This window comes from Littorina saxatilis, linkage group LG11 (genome assembly GCF_037325665.1).
Source record: "Littorina saxatilis isolate snail1 linkage group LG11, US_GU_Lsax_2.0, whole genome shotgun sequence".
In the NCBI taxonomy this organism is placed as follows: Eukaryota; Metazoa; Mollusca; class Gastropoda; order Littorinimorpha; family Littorinidae; genus Littorina; species Littorina saxatilis.
The window spans coordinates 36419045-36425298 of record NC_090255.1 but is presented as its reverse complement, the minus strand read 5'-3'; positions in this window follow the sequence as shown (position 1 = coordinate 36425298).

Sequence of the window (6254 nt, the reverse complement as noted above, 5' to 3'; positions counted from 1 at the left end):
AGGCCAAAAAAAAAAATTGTCTGTTTCTGGTAACATGGCTAAAAAATATAGGGTCGGTAGGTCGGGATTTTTTTATTTTAATTTTTTTTTTTTTAACCCCAAATGTAGACCAATAAAACTAACTTTAAAAATCGCGCAAAGAGACTGGATTCACTATACATAGAGACAAGACACTCAACACATTTACAAATCGTCAGCGGACTTTCGTTTTCACACGTTTTTGTTGTTCATTTTCTCACCCTGTCCTTTACCACCAAAAAAAAAATAAAAATTTTGGAGTTTGGAAAAAAAAAGTTTAGGGTCGGCGCCGAAATTTAGGGTCGGTCGGGTGACCAGAAACAGACAATTTTTTTTTGTGGCCTAAGGAGTCCGCCCCGTGATCGGGAGGTCGTGGGTTCGAACCCCGGCCGGGTCATACCTAAGACTTTAAAATTGGCAATCTAGTGGCTGCTCCGCCTGGCGTCTGGCATTATGGGGTTAGTGCTAGGACTGGTTGGTCCGGTGTCAGAATAATGTGACTGGGTGAGACATGAAGCCTGTGCTGCGACTTCTGTCTTGTGTGTGGCGCACGTTATATGTCAAAGCAGCACCGCCCTGATATGGCCCTTCGTGGTCGGCTGGGCGTTCAGCAAACAAACAAACAAACTTCCCTTTGTTTGATCAGAAACATAATCATACGAGTTTTGCACTTTTGACCAAAATATGACATTTGACAGAAATGTCTGCCCGCGCGTTTCAGAATGTGTGAAGGATGGTCTCAAGACGCCAGTTGCTGAGTGTACTGTTCGTGTGGGGAGGTGCAACGCTGGTCTATCTTCTCTCCTACAGGTTGAAGGGTGAGTTCCGTGCTCAGCAGAGCGCTGCATTAAGTTTTGACGCACTGTTTCGTCATCGTCATCATTAACATGATCATTTTCATTATCATCATGATCGTCGTCGTGGTCATCATCGTCATCGTCGTCGTCATCATCATCATCATCATCATCATCATCAATCATCATCATCATCATCATCACCATCACCATCACCATCACCATCATAGTCGTCGTCGTCGTCATTAGCATCAGCACCAGCATCAGCATCAGCATCAAAGCAATTACGACAACGACGCCAATGAATGTTATGATGAAACAGACAGACACACAAACAGACAGACAAACAAACAGACAGATAGGGAGACAGAGACAGGAACAGAAATAAACTAGCTAACACACCAACTATCTAACCAAACATTTTATCAACGAATCAATCAGCAAGCTAACTAGCTTGCAGACTAGCAAACTAACGAACTGAACATTTATATGTCTACACTTGAAATAAGCGAACAAGCGAAAAGAAAGAAATATCCATTGTGTACTGTCTTAAAGTCACTTCTAGTTCTACCATTACATGACCCAGGCATTTCAGAAGGATTGCACAGAAACACAACGCAGGAAATGACGACATGGGAACCGAGAAAGGTTCTGATATTTGCATACGGCCGAACCGGATCCAGTTTGACAGGGGACATCATTCACCACAGTTCGGATGTCTACTATGTCTATGAGCCATTGAGAAAGTTATCACGTGTGTAAGTAAGTGTGGCTGTGTTTTTGGTGTGCTCTATCCAGTCTGTTCGTCTGTCAGTGATTGTGTAAATCATTTCAAGAACGGTGATCCAGTTTCAAGAAAGTTGTCGCAAAAATTAAGGTAGATCTACCATACTTTACACACAAAGAAACAATGGGGCAGTATCGCGGTAACAAACAAGAAGAAGAAATTTTGTCTTTTACATTTATAATATTGAAAGATTCTTTGCATGTTCACGGGTTATAACGAAATGGCAGACAGTGTTGCCATCGTTCTTGAATTCTACCGGTTTAACCTCTTCACTGCCACAGTATAACAGCATTTTGGTATTGCTGTGTGCCAGGGCAAAATTTCGCTTTCTTCGGTAGGTTCACTAATCTGTTCACTGCTCGATCATTTATTGAGATATCTCTTAGATCTTTGGCATGTGTTTTGCTTATACCCTTGGCTATTATAGGATGACATGATCATTGGACTTTGTTTGTGATTGTTATAGTAAAAATTGATATAATGACCATTTTCGTCAAAAATTACAGTTTCCGGACTTACACACACACAGTGACACACATTGCAGCACATAAAACCACACAAAACACTGCTAAAACTGGTGTCAAACATCAGGTACTCACATTACAGCCCATAAAAGTATTCTTCTGTGTGGTAATCCATAAATCACTTCTTGTAGAGCTTCCAGAACACTGTATCGCTTGAAAACAGGTCTACGAGTTCCCGCAGTGGGGCACTGCGGTTATGAAATTAAAAGCCCCTCCTGTTTTTGGAACCGCAGGAGCTTTCTAGTTTGCTGTTAGGTAGATTTTTGGTTCCTCTTTCCTGTCATGCTCTCTTTTTCTTCATGAATTCTTTTCTTTTTTCTGCCTTCTTGCTCATTCACCTGTATTTTTTCCAAAAATCTCTTCTCTTGCCGCTTGTCTCGCGATTCATGTATAGTTTAATCTGTTAGTGTTCTGATGTAAGTCCAGCAGTAGATAGGTTAAGCCTATTTTAACATACTGGAAACTGGTAATCTTCCAGTAGGTATTAATTTAGTTTTACTAAAGCCTGCTGGGACACAAGTAATGGGTTAGTGCATTTGTAAACAGGAATCGCTTGACAAGTGGCCCCCTTCATCCCCCCCTTCCTCGTCCTGATATGGCTCTGCGTAGTCGGCTGGACGTTAAGCAACAAATAAACAAACAAACAAGGTCTACGAGTTGAGGTCCGACTTTCGGCCGCCATTGTGAATGGCGAGAATGCTAACACAGTTTTCAACACGTGGTAGCAACTTTAGTAACTTATCCGAACGGTCTAAGGGAAAGAACTGTGTTTAGAACCCCTACAAGTACTTGGACAGTGGTTACCTCCCATTTAGTTTTCAGAAATGTCCTGAAATGTTGGTGACACAAATCCCACGTATGAGATACGGTTATGGGCGTACGACAAACCAAACAATGACCACGTATTACATACGGGGTGGGCAGTGAAGGGGAAACAAAATTAAGAAAATTAGTATTGTTTTATCTAGTCCGTCCTTTCGTTTGTCTGTGATTATCTAAGTCTGTGCATTTTTTTTTTATTCGTCATCGTCTAATTGCTTTCTTTCTTTTTCTCTCATGTAAGATACCTTCTTTTCCTTGCAGATCTTGTATATCTTGATAGATCCGTCGAAGATTTCACACTGCCAGTATTTTCTGTCAATTTGACTTCTGTGTCCAATTGCAAAAAGCGAGAGAAAGTGACGCTAGTAAACCATCTTTGACAAAGAAAAACAAGTCGCGTAAGGCGAAATTACAACATTTAGTCAAGCTGTCGAACTAACAGAATGAAACTGAACTCACTGCACTTTTACAGCAAGAGCGTATACTCGTAGCATCGTCAGTCCACCGCTCGATGCACAGGCAGTGAAATTGACAAGAAGAGCGGGGTAGTAGTTGCCCTGAGAAGGATAGCAGGCTTTTCTTTATCTCTATTCTTTTTAACTTTCTGAGCGTGTTTTTAATCCAAACATATCACATCTATATGTTTTTGGAATCAGGAACCCACAAGAAATAAGATGAAATTGTTTTAAAATCGATTTCGGAAATTTTATTTTAATAATAATTTTTATATTTTTAATTTTCAGAGCTTGTTTTTAATCGGAATATAACATATTTATATGTTTTTGGAATCAGAAAATGATGAAGAATAAGATAAACGTAAATTTGGATCGTTTCAAAAATTGTTTTTTTTTTTTACAATTTTCAGATTTTTAATGACCAAAGTCATTAATTAATTTTTAAGCCACCGAGCTGAAAATCAATACCAAAGTCCGACCTTCGTCGAAGATTGCCGAGCCAAAATTTCAATCAATTTGATTGAAAAATGAGGGTGTGACAGTGCCGCCTAAACTTTCACAAAAAGCCGGATATGACGTCATCAAAGGTATTTATCGAAAAAAAGAAAAAAACATCCGGGGATATCATTCCCAGGAACTCTCATGTCAAATTTCATAAAGATCGGTCCAGTAGTTTAGTCTGAATCGCTCTACACACACACACACACACACACACACACACACAGACACACATTATATATATTATATATATATATATATATTCTATTCTATTCTATTCACACACACACACACACACACATACACCACAACCCTCGTCTCGATTCCCCCTCTACGTTAAAACATTTAGTCAAAACTTGACTAAATGTAAAAAGAGACAGTGGAACCCCCCTTTTAAGACCCCCATCCCCCCCACCCCCCATTTTAACACTCCCTCCTTTTTAAGGCCCAGTTTTCTCAGACTTTCTGTCCATCACCTCTCTACAGTTACCCTCATTTTAAGACGGGATCAGCTCGTTACTCCCCCGGCTCGTTACTCCCCCTAGGGTTATGATTAGGGTTAGGGTTATATGGCTAGGGTTAGGGCCGGTCAGGGTTAGTACCAAGCCGGGGGAGTAACGAGCCGGGGGAGTAACGATACGGGGGAGTAACGAGATGCTCCCTTTTAAGACTCCCTCCTTTTTAAGACCTGATTTTCTCAGACTTGTTCAAGTCTTAAAAGGGGGGGGGGGGGTGGGTCCACTGTACGCTGAACGATTTAAAAAAAAAATACCCCATCTCATCATCATCAAACCTTGTCCACAATAACTTAGTTCTGTCCGTTTGATTTCTGTGTTCAGTTACAAACGGGGTGAAAATGGGACGCAAGTGAACCAGATTTTACGCGAGTTGTTCAGCTGCCACTTTTCTACGTCATTGATGCAGTTTCTGGAGCCAAAGAGTCTGTCGCGGAATAATGATGTCACAAAAAACCGTCAACGGTGAGTGTAAAAAAAAAAGTTTTTTTTAAACTTTTTTTTCTTTTACCCTTGCTACAGAAACTGTCGCCGAATAAGAAAGACCATGAACATACCGTACCTCATGAGCTTTTGAAAACAAGTTGAGGGTGGGGGGGGGGGGGGGGCGTTCACCTGCCGCAGAAGCTGTTGCCGAGTAATGTGGCCGCGAAAAATTGCCCACGATAAGTCTTTATTTTATGTTTTTGGGCGTGGGGCGGGGGTGGGGGCGGGGGAGGGGGGGGGGGGGAATAGTACCTGCCAAAAAATCTGTCCTCGAATAACAATGTCATAAAAAAGATTGTTCAAGGTGAGTTGTTGATACTTTTTTTGACGGTAGGTTGGGGGAGGGGCAGGGGGGGGGGGGGGGGGGGGGTTGGAAGTGCCTGCCTTAGAACCTGTCGCAAAATAAGGATGCCATACACAGATCGTCCACCATGAGTTGTTCAATTGTTGGTGTCGAGGGTGCGAGGTTCATCTTCTGCAGAAGGTTTTGCCGAATTATGATGCCAGGATAGACCGTCCAATGCGAGTTTACCTGCTATAGAATCAGTAGCCGAATAAAGATGCCCCGAACGACCGTGCAAGGTGACCTTTTAATTGGAGGAGCCTCAATAGAATATGTAGCCAAATAAAAATGCGTATACATATGTGTGTGTGTGTGTGTGTGTGTGTGTGTGTGTGTGTGTGTGTATGTGTGTGCATGTGTGTGTGTGTGTGTGGAGGCTTTTTACTGATTTTTTTTATTAACCTATTATATAATCTGCTGCAAAATATATGTCTGCTAACTAAGACCTCCTACAACGATCTTTCTTGTTTGTCTTTTCCAACAGAAACTTTATTCTTCTCCCCATTTATGCAGTTAACACATTTCAAACCTCAAGAGACTGTAACATGTCGTTCAGGTAAAATGGTGTTTTTTTGTTGCTGAAAAGTTAGATATATTATTATATATATATTTATTTTCACTTTCAGCTGTCTTCGTTTGATGTGTTCGAATGTCATACCCCCAACAGGCTGCGTGCGAATCGAGAGAAAACTGTGTCAAGGTCATAGAACGCGGGTCATCAAGGTCATTCGCTACTCCATGACAATGGCCCCCCAACTCCTGACGCTCAACCCTGACCTTGGGATCATCTTTCTGATGCGTGACCCAAGGGCAAGCCTGTGGTCACAGATGAAAACATTCAAAGCTCTGAAATCGATCCATTCCATAGCAAAGGTCACACGTTATTGTCGAAGATTTAACAAAGATCTTCTGGCAGCGGCAGACATTTTCAGCCAATGGCCGAAAAGAATTCGATTTCTTCGATACGAAGATCTAGCCAAAAACCCGGTTCTCGTTTCTCAAAAAATCTACG